The sequence below is a fragment of the Anopheles aquasalis genome, chromosome X (genome assembly GCF_943734665.1).
Source record: "Anopheles aquasalis chromosome X, idAnoAquaMG_Q_19, whole genome shotgun sequence".
In the NCBI taxonomy this organism is placed as follows: domain Eukaryota; kingdom Metazoa; phylum Arthropoda; class Insecta; order Diptera; family Culicidae; genus Anopheles; species Anopheles aquasalis.
In genome coordinates this window covers 4842801-4858531 of record NC_064876.1, presented here as the reverse complement: position 1 = coordinate 4858531, position 15731 = coordinate 4842801, and the positions used below count along the sequence as shown (strand labels likewise).

General features: G+C 51.8%; 1 protein-coding gene across 1 annotated transcript in view; it reads right to left on the bottom strand.

The window, feature by feature from the left end:
• LOC126577010 (uncharacterized) overlaps window positions 1–6390 on the bottom strand; it is a 17230-nt gene extending 10840 nt beyond the window's left edge. Inside the window, exon 1 of the mRNA XM_050238414.1 lies at window positions 6248–6390. The gene's annotated coding sequence lies outside the window, so the exon portion shown is untranslated. The remainder of the gene's footprint in view (window positions 1–6247) is intronic.
• Between the last annotated feature and the right edge of the window lie 9341 nt (window positions 6391–15731).

Below are 15731 nucleotides of genomic sequence, written 5' to 3'. Positions count from 1 at the left end.
AATTGTGTGAAGCTGGTATTTTTAAAAAACCATACATGCAATGTTCACCTTGAGGGATGTACTTACATATTGTAGTTTTGTTGGTGATAGTTTACTCAAAAATGATAGGTGCATTACCGTCCCACTTTGATAGCACTCTGGTTTGGCATGGTCAAAATAATAGGTACTTCGTTGTAAATACTGTTATTCCGCTCGACTTTTTGCCAAAAAGGCTGGTTTGTTTGGTTCTCGCTAGAATGTATTTTCAATTGTAAACCCAATACACATCGGTGTTTCTTGTTACAACACCCAGAATGGGCAGAAGCAATCATTGCAACCCTGCAGGAAAGATAGGCAGACTAGGCAGAGCAGTAAACTTTGTGAGAAATGCTTTGTTTTGGGGGAAAAAAAACAAGGGAAACAGTGCGAGCTAAGCCGAGAAAAACCAAGCCAACGAGTGATCATCGCATATCATTTTTTTGGCCAAAAACCAGATCCGATTGCTTCATGCAGATCGATTTGCTCACAAATAAACGTTATTATTAGTCCAAAAACGGTCCGTAGGCGGCTACAAGAGGCTTATCTACCAGGACGAATTGCACGAAAAGTGCCACTGTTGAGCAAAAAAAAAAAATTGTAGCTGAGGAAACAGTGTGCAAATCAATATCGTTATTGGCATGGTACTGAAGGTAACAAAAAAAAAGGTGGCGTAAAATTTTATAGAGCGTCGAAATTAAAATAAATTTGTTTCATTCGGACTCTTAGCAGAATGTTCGGCTACGTGTTGGCAAAAATTTCATCCTCGCTTCACAAAAACAAATTGTAAACCAGCTGGTGGAGGAAGCATCATGATTTGGGGATGTTTTTCGCAGATTGGTGGAGGTCCCCATTTTCAATATCAAGGGCAACGCTGATGAACGTTCTCGAGTAATGCTGGCTCACGCAGAAGAAATCATCCCTCTGAGATGGGTATTTCCACAGCACAGCGATCCAAATTATACATAAAAACTTATTAAATCATGGTTTGTTGGAAATAATGTGTCAGTTTTGCCTTTGGCCATGTCAATCTCCTGACTTAAACCCTGATGTTTAAAAACTTGTGAAATACCTTTAAGAAAAAAGTGAGCTGGATAACATGTTTCAAACGGAGATATTTCCGGTAGAAACTAGTCACGATTTGGTGGATTCAATACCTGGAAGAGTGCAGAAAGTTCTTCAAAACAACGGGGAATACACAGGATAGTGACTAATGTTGAAATCACATATTGATTTTTGAGCTAAGCAAATGAAAACCGTGTTAATTAATTAATGTTTGCCCTATTCGCTGATTTTCCTATTTTATTGGCCAGGCATTTTTAACTAACTTCTATCATAATTAACAAATTCCTTGCAATTTAGACTCGTTTTATATAAACAGCAAATATTGTTGCTAAAAAACAATTACCTATTTTGTTGACCAGCAGTGTACGTATCTGGCATACAGAAAGAAAACAAGAGAGCAAGAGAGAGAGAGAGAGAAAAGGAGCGCTTCGGTGAAGATAGCTTAGTCAGCAAGCAGCAGCAGCAGCAGCAGCAGCACCAGCTAATGCACTGTTGTCATCGAGCCCACTTTGCGCGATTCGATAAACGATTGACCCGGGGGGGGGGGGGGGGGGTGGATTGAAGCGTGCGGGGGGGGGATGAGGGTGCGCAACGCAACGCGAGCCCTCTGCCCTCTCTCTCTCTCTCTCTCTCTGCTGCCTTCCTCATCATCCGTGGCCGAGATTGTCGATCCGAGAGCCGAGACGTGACGACGAGTGACCACACAAGGGGGGCGGGGGTGCGCAAGAGGGTAGCATGTAGGAGGGGTGCAACCTCCTCTAATGATGCTGCTGCTGCTGCTCGACGTGCGTGCGCGCATAGTTTGATTGAGGGAGACACCGCAATTGGCAATGGCGGCATCGTCGATGATGATGATGATGATGATGATGACAGTGGTGGTGGTGATTATTGAAATGGCCCACCACCCCCCCCAAAAGCAAGATGGAGAGTTGGAGTGGATGGAGTCGATCAGTGGCGTTTGCTAGAGAGTGGCTTTATTCAACCCCCCCTCCCCCCCCCCCTCCCCCCTTGGGGCCACTCTTCATCGATCGATAGTTTAAGTCGCCTCTCTTCCACCAACACTACCACCCTTGCTTTATCTTGCTCTCTCTTTCTCTCTTTGCGCTTCTCGATTATCGCAAATTCCTTCATCCATCCCCTGTTCAAGCTTTTGTCGCGGTGATCGTGATCGTGCCCCCTCCTTCTGTCAACCAAACCACCACCACCCTCCTGTGCTCATCATCATCATCATCATCATCATCATGTATGTAGTGTCTTTGTCTCGATAGTTGGTGGCGTAGCATCCGCGCAACACAGCGAAGACGACGACGGCCATCTTAACACCGCTAGCATAAAATATGCAAATACATCAACACACACCTCCACCTCAGACCTCAGAGGACACGTCACCCCTCGTGTGGTGCAAGAGCCCTTTTGCCGAATCTCGATCAACCCTCTCTCGCTCTCTCTCTACTCTCTCTCTCTCTACTCTCTCTCTCTCTACTCTCTCTCTCTCTCTTCTTTCGTTGTCTCCTCCGTAGTTCCTTCTTGAATTCCCCTAAAAGCGCGCCCATCCCCATCCTCAGTTGGGGTGGGGGTTGGTAAGATTAAAGCGAAGGGGATGAATGGGCGTCGGGGGGTGGGATGGCAGGCTAAGGGAAGACGGAAGGGTGAACACCGTCGCGAACACCTATCAATCGTGCAGAACGTGACTGGTGCGCGCGCGGTGGTGGCGACGGTTTGCGACCGTACCCCCGCCCCCCCCCCCCACCCCTCCCGAAAAACCAACCCCCAACACCCCTGCGCGCGCGCTGCGAGGGTGCGATTATCATCCCCCGACACAGCACATCGTGACCAAACAAAACTGAAACTGAGTGAGAGAGAGAGCACACACATGCGAGAGAGAGAGAGAGAGAGAGAGAGAGAGAGAGAGAGAGAGAGAGAGAGAGAGCAGGAAGAGCAGCATTGCAAACGCCATGTTGCGAATTGGTGTCCACCGCTGGCCAAGAAGCTGCTGGCGGTGGTGCTCGCGCTGCTATGTGAATCCGACATTTACAACAACAACAACCACAAAAAAATCGATTTTCAACGCCCTCCGCGAGAGGTTCATGCCCTGCTGCTCGTCCGCTGCTTCTACAGGAGATACACCTAAAGCGGAAGCAGCAGCAGCAGCAGCAGCAGCAGCCGAGATGTGCGAGGCGCATGCGAGAAAACCCCATGCCAGACAGGCAGGTAGGCAGGAAGGCCGGGCCAATGGGGGGGAGAGGATGCAAGGGAAGTAAAATGACGGCCGTTTTGGCGTTCCGTTGGGGACAACAAGGGCAAATTCGACTTTCGATCGTTGCCAGTGTTCCTTACACGGACGGCTCTCTCTCTCTCTCTCTCTCTCTCTTTCTGGGGCGCGCGCGAGGTATTTCGTCGTCGCCGTCGTCTCTTCACAGCTTAACAAACATCGGGAGTGGGGGGATAGGGAGCACATAAAGGCGATACATAAGGGACGGGGGTGTTCACATAGCATCCCTGGTGCTTGCCCCGCAACGCAGACACGCACACGCATGAACGCAAGACCTTCCTCCCGGGGGATCAAAGGATCTGCCGATGGCGAGATGATGAAAGAGGGCGAGCAAGAGAGAGAGCGCGCGCTCGAGAGAGAGAGAAAGGAAGGCGATGGGAGCTAATCGATGCGGGGAGCAGGAGAAGCAGTGAGTCTCTCCAGGTCGCCGCCAGCCAGGCGCTCGGTGGATTTCAAATCTTATCGATCGACATCCCCCCCCCCCCCCCCCCCGCCCTTCCCTGCCTGCTGCGCGGTTCTGTTCGTGTTGCGAAGCGGCGGAATGGCGTGCGGACCTGGCCGGGGGGGGCAGGCCTTGGCTAATCCCATCCTTTAGCCAGCTCTCGTCACAACATCATGCACGGGGCGGCTCTTTTTAGGTACAGAGCAAGAGCAATGACAGTGAGTGAGAGAGAGAGAGAGAGAGAGAGGGAGAGTGGAGGAAACACACGGTAGCAGGCGCACGCGCACCCAAGTACACCAGAGGGAACCCCCCCTTCCTGGTGTTCTCTCATCTTCAAAACGCACCAAACCAACAACAAACAAACAAACAAACAAACCAACAACCAACAACCAACAACAACAGCAACCACCACCACGAAGAAGCAGCGGCGGCGGCGCACATCTCGCAAAAAATGTCGAAATGGATCCAGTGCAGTCCACTCGCGCTGGTGGAGGAAGGAGGGCCCCGCGTGGAAGGAGAAAGATAAAATGGACGGCAGATGATAATAGAAGGGGGGGGGGGCGAAAAAAATCGAAGCCACATCACCCCTAACCGTCCACAAACGTCCCTCTTTCGACGATTCCTCTTCTTCGCTGTGTCGCCTCTTTATCTTCCATGCGAGTGCCGCCACCGTGCGCCGAGTTTTCAACCGCCCCCCCCCCCCCCCCCCCCATTTCCCAACAACCCCCGATGCGCACCCTTCTCAACCCCGTACCAGAAAAGGATATCACAGCCACAGAGACAAAAATCAATCCGTGTAGAATATTGAATGTGAAAGAGAAGGGTAAGGGGAGAGAGAGAGAGAGAGAGAGAGAGAGAGAGAGAGAGAGAGAGAGAGAGAGAGAGAGAGACTCCAACGGATCGAAGGACGATCCGAAAAAGCGAGACTCACTGTCACTCTGTTTCCCCCCCTTTTTTCTCTCTCTCTCTCTCTCTCTCTCACACTCTCTCTCTCACACTCTCTTTTCCTGCTGCTGGCCAACGAGAGAAAGTTCTTCTTTCTGCGCATCTGCGCTGTGTGTGACGGTTCTGCCAGAAGGACCATCCCTTAACACCCCCATCCCCTTCATCTTTTCCCCACCCCCACAGCAGCATTGGTGGAACGGAAAGAGCGCAAAAAGGAGCGAGCAAGTGAGACCACGTACACGTCCGAGAGAGAGAGAGAAAAAAGGGGAAGAAAAAGGAGGCAGCACATACACATGAGGAGGCTTACAGCAAGAAGAGAGATGGGGCAGCAAATCTCCTGCTAGCATCCGGTGGAGGAGGAGCTGCTCTTCATCCAACCCCCTCTCCCCGCCAAAAAAAAACGAATATTCTTTTTAAATGTTTTTTTTTTTTTGAGGGCACATCCCTCCGATAAACACTCCACCGGGAGGAAACTCCAAAACGGACCTCGACGCGGGGGCTCGGATCGAAGCCTACCCAGTTCTAGGAAGAGCGTGGGAGGACGCGGGAGGGGGGTGGGGGGAGTAGAGGTCGTGCAGAGCTTTTCGTTCTACGAAAAACACCGGCACCAACGGGATCACGGGAAACAATCAGCAGCAGCAGCAACAACAGTAGCAGGCAGCCAGGTGCCACACACCAGGTAACCAGGAAGGAGAGCCTGGAGGCCATGGTGCAGCAACAAAGGGGTGGTAGCAAACTCGCACAACATCCATCCATATCAGCCCGATACCGATGCTTATCAGCCCCCCTTGTGCTTGCGGTGCGATATTACCCCCCCGCGCACCACCTCTTATCACCTTTTTTCTTCTTCTCCTTCTCCTACACCTCTACTGTACTGCTGTACCGCAACCTTGTACAGTAATTATATCTCCATGCCATCACCGGCGAGCTTCTGAATTTGCTGCTGCTGCTGCTGCTGCCGGTGATTGGTGACCCAATAACGTTTAGCGGCGGTGGTGCCAATGTTTTGCTTGAAAAAAAAAAAAACAAAAAAAAAAGGTTTTGTTTTTGCAAGCAATCACCGCATCACCGCAAGCCGTTTGCAATTATGTTTAGCGGCAATTGGCTACACTGATAGCCAGCCAGTCCTAGCCAGTCCTAGCCAGTCCTAGCGTCCAGTGTGGAGTGCGCGGCGGGCCCGAGTTTTTCTCGGTAATCGGACGGGCACCAGCGCGCGGCCATCGACCGCTCCGAGTACACAGGGAACATACGTTCCAGCGGTCATCGGTCGCGGTTTGTGCGATTCCATTTTTTTCTTCTTCTTTCTATTCCTTCTTTGCGGCCTATTCTCATTCTCTCTGGTTGTTGTTTGGTGTGAAAATGTGTTCAGGGGAACGGCACCCGACAGACAGTCAGGGGCCGCTGGCCGTAAAAAACGCCACCATAACGCACTCCGGGTGCCTCCAATATCCCAAAAATTACCCCCCCCCCCCCCTAGACAGTGTGGCTGCTGCCAGCGAGTTACTTACCCTTTTTTTTATGAATGGAACTGCTACCGAGACTGGATGCTGCGGCAACCGTCGACTCCAGAGCAGGGACACCCGCTATCTCTCCCTCGTTCTCTCTACACTCGCGCACACGCAAATGTATCTCTCTCTAGAGGTAGTAGGCAGTTCACAACAAGTTGATAGAAGAGAACCATGGGGGGGGGGGGGCTGCTCCAGCAGGCCGACGCCTTTTGTTTTGTTTTTTTTTTTTGTTTTGGTATCTTTCACTGATCCTCACAATCTTCGCAGTCAAATCACGGGCACACTAGAGCACGCACACATACACACCCCTCTAGTTCACACACAGGTAGTGCACCGGTGCCCACCGTGGGGGGGGGGGGGGGGTTTGACATTTCTGCGTAGCACGACCCGTAAGAAGAAAACAACAAAAAAAAACACACACCACAAGCAGAGGGCGGTCAGAGGTTCGAAGCGATGATGATGCTGTTGTTGTTCTGCACAAAACGGCGCATTACCGGCCGTTGATAGAGTGGTGGCACTCGAGATATCAGCACACACAAACACACAGGCACACAGAGGCACAAAATGGGAATGCTGGAATGCTGACACTTTCCACCCGGGATCCATACAACAACAGTTCCTTCACAAAACACTGTAGGCTCTTTGCTAGAAGGGATTTAGAGGGGGGGATGGAGAAAGGGATGAGAAAACGGGGATGATTTTACAGTATTATCACGAAGCTGCTGGAAAACTGGGAAAAGAACACTCCGAAGGAGAGTAGCAAGCCAGCCAGCAGGTGCCCGCTCCTGGCTGTATGCGGAGCAGAGCAGGTGGTGGTGGTGGTGGTGTGTGCCCGCCCGCCCGCCGCGTTTGCTCCTCCTCTTCCTCCACATCCACAGGCCGCCACCGGCAGGGTTGATTGCAGAGTTGTCAAGGATAACACCCTGAACTGGGGGGGGGGGGGGGGGATGATATCCCGCGATCGAGGAGAGTCCTGCGAGGGGTCGAGGGCACACACACACCCGTACACACCCGTAACACACACACGTAACAGGCAGTTGATCGGTGTGGCAGTGGGTTTGACACGCGTGTTGATCGTGTTGTTGGTTTGCGCGCGCGTCTGTCCCCCAAATAATGGCCTAGGATCTGCTCCTCCTCCTCCTGCTATTGCTGTTGCACACGCAATTGAGATGCGTAAACGTAGACACTTACTGCTAAAAAAAAACAAAAAAAAACACATGGAACGCACGCACGCACGTGGCTGTTGCACTAAACTGTTGGCTAAAGGCTAAAACACTGTTTCGGTTTTCTGCCGTCAGCATCCAAGCATCAACTAGTGTTGTGTGTGTCCGCGGGTCCTCTTCTCTTTTGAAATTGCACTTGCACTGGAAGATCCACACCACACAGCAGGGAGTTGACGAGAGAGAGAGAGAGAGATGTTGCTGCTGCGTACAACACAAAACACGGACCAGCCACACACCGTCAGCGCGCCCCGTCCAAGATTGCACGCGAAACGTCCGACGCAGTCGCTGCCCAGCGCGCTAGTGACAGTGACGGACCCCCGGGACAGGATAACGAGGCTGCAGCAGCCAACGATGCCGATGCCGATGCCGAGCAGCGAGCGGCACACCACTCACCCGGAGAGCGGACCGCACGTCTCGGTGATGTGCGTTGAGCGAAGAAGCGGACGGCCACAGACGAAGGATGCGTGTCTTGCTTCGACGACCGTCTCCGCAGATGTGTGGCGGTGCGGGCCCACCGGATGGAAAGCGGCGCGCCAAGCACCAAGCACCAAGCACCAAGCAGCAGCAGCAGCAGCAGAGAAAGGCCTATAGCTCCGATCGGCTGGCTGGGTGGCTGTTTGGCCGTCCTTGTCGCGCGCGCGCACGTTTGCGCTTGCGCGCTCACCGTTTTCGGTTTCGCCCCAGGTCCCGTTCACCATCTTGCGGCGCTTGCGGGTACCGAAGACGCTCGCTGGACCGAATCTCGTGCTCTTCGGCTTCTCCTAGCCAGCCAGACAGGGCGCAGGCAGCGAAAAGGGTTGAGTGTGCCCTCCACCGAACCGATAGAGAGAGAGAGGGATGAAGTGAGAGTTTGAGAGTGATGAGCAGTGAGCGGTGCTCACGCTCTTCTCTCAGGTGTAGTGAGACGCGCTCACGCTCCAAGATACGAGCCTCGTACACGAGGCTTGCTCTCGGCGGAGGAACTCGTCGTCGTCGTCGTCGTCGTCGTCGCCGAGAGCAACGCGAGGATTCGCAGAACGCGGTGCAGAGAAAGGGTGGTGACCTCTGTCTGTCGTGTCTGAGGCTGTGTGCGCGCGCATCCCTCACCTTAATTGCCAGCGCCGACACTGTCTAATTGAGAAATTAGCACAAAAGCGGTAAGCGCGCCACTCCATTGGCGACCATTTTGAGTCTGATCCTGGCCCGGTTTCCACCCGGGGCCCCGGTGCGATATTCGGCCAGGCTGTGTATTAGAACCGGAGATCATCACAAAACCAAAAAAAGGGACTTGATGCCTAAACAAAGCGAAAAACAAAAACGACAACAACAAAACGGCAAACCTGCAAGCGAACAGAAGCAAATCCTAAGTCCTAATTTGACGTTAGAGAGAGAGAGAGAGAGGGATTACGGATACCTTTCTGTACTTTAACAACGTTGAGTTACGTTGTTTGGTGAGGTCGCCATGGTGCCCCGGGGGGGTGGATGGGGTCCAAAGGATTCCTCGAAAAACAAAAAAAAAACAAATAACGTATCCATTAAAAGAAAAAAGAGACAAAATTTGAATGGCGATAAAAACTAAACTATGACAGATAATTGAGTTCTGTGAATTACACGTGGAAAGGGAGTTTATCAGTTTATCAGCAAAAAAGTTCTACGCCAATCCGAGTAGGATTCTGGCAGTTAGACGGTAATTTCGACATGGCAGTCAAAAACATATTTGTGAACATGTTTTTCCACTATTTCTGTGTCTTTGCATTTAATTCCTCCTCCGTTTTTCCAATAAAATTGCTAAAATAGATCCTACGTTTAAAGTTAGCCCAGAAATTTTCGATGGGCAGCAGCCTGGGGGACGTTGAGCGGGTTCGCAATCTTTGGTATCACACTGATACTCAGCCGCTTCATTTTCGTCTAACGATCGCTTCGCGTATCGTTTCTGGTCAGACTCCCCGATCTTTGTACTAATTAGTGTTCCTTGATGATTGACGCAACCTTCTGCAGTCACTTTGCATGATAAATTTTCCCGATCACGACCAGTTTGGAGTTAACGAAGGGCAGCTGATTGTTAGCCAATGAAGGGCTTTGTTGAGGAACTTGGTGTGCGAGTGAATTTCACTTTACAGCTCACTTTCTTCGTGCGGGAAGTAAAATATGATGTGTCTTTTAATAAGTTTTTCATCTAGAATTAGATAGGCATCGCGTTCATTCACCACCGCCACGTCGCGATGCGCCAAAAAAATTAACTTGACGATCGTGGTCAACCGCTGCCGCTGTGACATTAATTGCTGCTCTGAGATTAGTGGCCGGGATATTCGCTTTCGCTGACATGTATGCCTATGTACTCCAGATACTTCTTAATTATTTGGGCCGTTGCACCGATCTCACGCAGCCAATCGCACGCAGCGATGTAACCACTTTTTCCTCGGTCTCGGTCGGATCAGCATCCTTTGGAGCTTTTTGTCGATCAAATTTGTTTAGAACCATGCCTTCTTGTGATGCTATTATTGTTGGGCAACAGTGCCAAGATCTTGTAGATACTGAAACGGCCTTATCCGACACTCACAAAGTGTCAGCATCGATAATCTTTTTGGTCGCGTCAGCGATACCGTTTTTGAAATGCGCAAACCACGGAACGAAGTTGCTTCGCTTTTTTCGCCATCACGATTAGAGTTCGACTGATAGAGCCGTCAAATTTTGTCTGATGACTCATAGATAACTACTATTGATTGCTGCATTTTTAGTTTCTACAGTGCGATTGACGGTTTGCCCGCGAAAAATCGGCAAATTTTGTCTCTTTTTTTTTTTAATGGTATACGTTAAACAAAAAGCGGCTGTCCTGCGAAAGGCGATGAGGTGGATGCGTCGGAAGGAACGGGAACACGGTCCTTCGGTAACGGAAACACGGTGGCGGTGGTTTCCCGTTCCGCGTCTTTCCACCGCATTGACGCCATGGGAAGGTGGTCAGCCCGGTGGTGGAGTGGTCGAGTGGGGGTGTGCAAATCTTGATCGGTCGTTGGTGGAATCCTAGCTAGCCCGCGGGCTGCTGCTGCTGCTGCTGCTGCTGCTGCTGCACTCAACCGTTACCAATGCCGTTGCTCCTCTCTGGCAGGTCTGTGGTAGCGCGTTTGCGCTTCGTTTTGCTGCTACCAGCTCATCGCCACCACTGTTACACTCCTTGTTCACCTTCATAATAATCGTCGTTCCGCGCCGCTAAGAACGAGAGTGAGATAGTGAGCCGCCAGCAGCACACTTGTCGGTGTCGGTTTTGTTTGTGCCATGGGAGGTGGTGTGCAGTTAGTTGGTAGTAGTACTGCTGCTGCTGCTGCTGCTGCTCCACTCACTTTTCATCCCCCCCCCCCGGGCGTGTGTGTTACGGTGGCTGACTCCTTGAATGCGCTCGAGGTGGTGGAGGAACGAGAGGATGCACGAAACCGAAAGTAATCAAACCAATCCTCCAACACACACTCGCTCTCTCTCTCTCTGTCTCTCTGTTCGATCTCTAGCAATACTAAAACACATTCTTTCAAACTCCTTGCCCCCCGCTCTCTCTCTCTCTCTTCCCTTTGGTATGAGGTGTTCGCCCTCGACAAATGAAGAAAACAAAAATGCGCACTTGCAGTGGCAGTGGCAGGGCAGTCGCCCCGCCGCGAGCCACAAAAGCGAAAGGCGTTTGCCAGCCCAGTGGAGGGAGTGGTGGGAGTGGCAGGAGAAACCCCTAATGCCTAATGGTGCCTAGTAGTCTTTAGGCAGTCAAAAGCGGCCACACAGAAATCTCACAGACTCACGCGGCCAGATTCTGTTCTAGATCACGGCAGCTCGGTTCGGGCCTCGCGTCCTAGTGCAGACCGGGGGGGGGGGGGGGGGGGGGGGGGGAGGGCAGGATCCCACCGATCGACAGAGGAATACTAGCATGATCAAAAATAAACCGGAATTTTGAATTTATTCCGCGTGGGCTTATCAATTTTGAATTCTGTTTTCATTTTTTTAATTACGTAGACGGCTCTATTAGTGATGTACATGGCAAGTTTCAGCTTGCCAGCTCTTCATTTACGTTTACGGCAGAGATTTGTTTGCATTAAGTTTGTACGTCATGTGCGAATTTTAAAATGGATTCAAACGTTAAGCAACGTTAAAAATTAAATTTAGTGTTCCGACACATTAAAAATGATGCAAAAGTGTTATGGTGACAATACTCTATCAAAAACACAGGTGTACCAGTGGTATGAACGCTTTAAAAAGTGGTCGTGAGGCTGTTGAGGACGATTGTCGTCCTGTGGAAGACCATCGACATCCGAAAACTGACGAAAACGTCGATGAAATCCAAAAATTGTTGATCGAAAAGCGCAAAATCGACGATAAGGGAGAATGCCTTAGACCACCGACATATCATTTGGATTTATCCGCAAACAAAACAAATCTGCTTTGTCGTGTAACAACTGATAATGCGCCATCTCATAATGCGTTGATTATTCGTGAGTTTCTCGTCAAAAACAACACCAATACCATTCAACAACCGGCCTGATTCACCTGATTTCGTATTATGTGACTTTTTCCTATTAAATTTATTCAAAAAAAACCACTACGAGGAACTCGTTTTGAGAGTGTGGGGCCGATAAAAGCTAAAATCGCCGGAGGCACTAATGATTATACTAAAAATCGACTCCAGAAAAGTTTTGAGGAGTGGATCAAACGCTGGCACAAGTGCATTGCATTCGACGGGCACTACTTTGAAGGGAACAATTTGAATTTTGAAGAAAAAACAAGTACTTTCCTTTTGATGACCAAATTCCGGTTTATTTTTCCGGTCATGGTAGTAAAGCGGTGTGCGGAGCGAATGAACAGATGGAGCGAAAGGCAACCGATGGCGTGTGCAAAGGAAGCAAGGAAGGAAAGCAAGATGTAGACGCTTCCTCTCGTTTAAAACCCTGACCCCCGGCGAAATGCAGAAGAAAGGGACCAAAAAGGAAGAGGAACCAATAGATAATGCGATGGGAAGAAGGTTCAACGGGGGGGGGAGGTGCGGTGGGATACCTTACAAAAGTCCTCCCCCCCCCGCCTCCCCTCCCCGGAAAAGGTGTGCAAGGTGTGCAGCGATGCACCCCCGCACTGCGCTAGCTGCGTGTCCCCGCCGGAAGAACCGTTTTCACCGTGATCCCTCGGACTAGGGGGGTGTGGGGGGTGTGGGGTGGGTGGAAGTTGAAGAAACCCTGCATCGTACCGTTGGGGTATCGGTTTCGGGATGCTCTCCCAGAGGATACGGAACATCCAGTGCTGCTGCTGCTGCTGCCGCTGGTGCTTCCTGCCCCCTGGCTTTAGGTGGTTTTTGGTGTGACTGCCCAGACGGATATTAATTACATCATCAGGCAGCAGCCGCACGGTAGGGCCAAATGAAGGATGACGCAGAACCCACGCCAGACCGAGTCCATTCACGGATCCGCCGAACAACAAGAAAAGAAAAAAAAAGAAGAAAAAAAACAAAGGCCCAAAAGCAAAATGCAAAATTGCACAGTGCGTCCTCCTTCGTCTCTCTCTCGCTCTCTCTATCTTGTGCTGTAATTGTTTCTCTTCCAAACGAGCTCCAGACGCCTAGACGGTGAGATGTGATCACCGAGAGCGCACCGAATGACACTCGTTACCCCCTCGCACCCGCCACCATTCCTCTGTCTCACTTACACCACACACACAAACCGGTACACCGATCCACCGGGAATGTACACTCGGGCCGAGCTCAGGTAGCGATTAGATTAATTCTAAGCGCATCGTCAGCGACTTCAGATGCGGCACAACGCAACGCAACGCAACGCAACGCCGCAGCACGAGCGTGATGGAGCTGCTGGAGAGATATGGAGAAAGAGAAATGATCAAGGGTGGGGGGTTGGTTGGAAAGGTATTCGGTACGTGACAACGCAACTCGCACTTCCGGCCACGGGCGGTAAACGGGCGATGTTGCTGTGTGCGACCGAGTGCCAGCAACAACAACACATCCAAAACCCGAAACCGATAGGATAGACCCGAAGGGGGGGGGGGGGGACCACATCTGATAGATTATGGCGCGCGCACTCGCTCTCTCTCTCTCTCTCTCTCGGACACACGGAGAGTTCCGCAGCTTGGGCTCGAGCGGCAGGTGCCAGGTTATCATTAGAATGCGCAGATGCGCCTGAAACATCCAGAACGTTGCTTCCCCCCACCGACGCCCGGTTAATGTAGTCAACGATATGCAGGACAAAACAGCAAACACCCAGGCAGCTCGCAGGACGCAAAAACCTGACCTCGACCGTCTCACTAATGACCTGCCTGACGACGGCGTCGACGGTGACGGCTGCTGCTGCTGCTGGACTGGACTGCTTTTGATGGTGTGCGCAGTGCGAGATGTGATCTACCTGCTCTGGTGAGATGAGCCCAGTGAGCAGAAATGTGACACCGACTGACATAACGGCGCCCCGTTTCTTTTTTTTTTTTGTTTTTCGGCAGAAGACACATCGACGTCGACGTCGCGTTGTCGTTTGTAACGTTCTTTTAATGAGCTAATGACGAACGCCGCCACTGGCTGCACTGGTTGGTCTGCTCGTCTGCTTGCCGGGATTCCGTTGCCGTATTCAGCAGAGAGAGAGAGAGAGAGAGAGACAGCATCACACCAGGTGAGATGCAGCAGCAGCAGCAGCAGTAGTTGTCTGTTGGCGTGGTGTTTTTGGGGCAGGAATTTTTCAATAAACACCACCACCAACCACTTGATGATGAGTGTCCAGCGCCAGTGCCAGTCCGCGTGCTTCATTGTTGGCGGATGTTTTCACTTGTTTGCTGGCGTGTTCTCGCCAAGCATGCCAGGCCCGCGCGCGCGCGAGCTGCTGTTGCTGTGTTATGGCCGCTATGTTGCGCTTTTAAGTAGGGAAGGGGGGGGGGTTTGCTCTAGTTAGTTTCATTATTTTGCGCCTTCTACTTCTTTTGTCTTCGTTTTGCTTCTTGCGCTTTTGTTCGTATTCTTAGTGCGCGTTCGTTTTTTTTTTGTTTTTTTTTCGTTTGTCTGCCTTTGCTTCGCCCTCGTTCTGAAAAACATTATCTTTACGCCTCGCCTCGCCTCGGTGTGGTGTGTGCGTCCTCGGACAACTGCCCTCCCTCCCTTTCCGCCTTTCCAAACCACTGAGCCAGTGTGCGCCCTCTCGTGCAGCCAGTTTTATGATCCACTTCACATCTTCCCTGTGCCCTCAAACACGGACTGACCTCCAGCACTTGGAGAGGAGGGGGGGGGGGGGGAGGTTGGTTTGGAGGGTTGCATCCGATAGTGTGCAGTGCTCACACGTGCTCCGTGCCTGGGAAAGGGGATGAAGCGAGGTGGCAAGAATGTCACCGCTGGATCTCCCGTTTTTTTTTTTGTTTTGTTCAGACGACGACGACGACGACGACGACGACGACGACGTTGACGGGAACGCGCCGGGAAGCTGCTGGCCCGATGACACGGCGCACAGGTTGCGTTTTGCCACCCTGTGACCTGGCCCACTCGGGGTAACACGGGCAACGCCACGGCAACGAGGATGTTGCAAGCAGTCCTGCTCGCGGGGCTGCTCTCCAGTTCACATTCCTGGAAAGCGCCAGGCAGAGAGCAAACCAGAGAGAGAGAGAGAAAGAGAGAGCAAGAAAGGGGGTTGGGGGGGGGGAGGGGGGGGGGTGAGGGATCCAGAGATTGAGCATCGCGCAATCGTGGGAATTGACGGCACCGCATAACCGCGTCGGCGCTGTCACCGTGCTCAACGCCGCTCCCCCCTACCGCCCCTCCCTCCCTTCATGGCGCTGCCGCTTGATCTCACTGTCCACACGCGTAATCAGAGGGTGCTCCAGTTTCTCCAATGTCGCCTGCGTTTGCAATTCCCCGCTCCCGCTGCGTCGTCGTCGTCGTCGTCGGTCGCCAGTCGGTCGGTCATGTTCTGGCGCGTCCCCATACACCAGCCAGCGATAGGGGTGCGATTCCTTTTTTTTTTGTTTTGCCACCGTGCCAGCTGGGGTTTTTTTTTCATCTCGCGCGCGAATGTGACGCCTCCGGTCCGGTTGTTGCTGCAGTTGCAATCGCCCTGCCCGCCTGCCAGTGACCCGAGCTGGACGCCGAGCTGGAGCTCTCGTGTTCGATACCGGATGGCAAATTGGATACGGCTCTACGCGGGCTTGGAAGCGCACCTGTGCGCAGGGGCCGTCTTAAGCCTATTTGGGGCCCTGGGCACAGTGTGATAACGGGCATCCCCCGTATTTTTTACATTTTTCCCTGAAAGCGGATCCTTCCAAGAGTATTGTGTAAA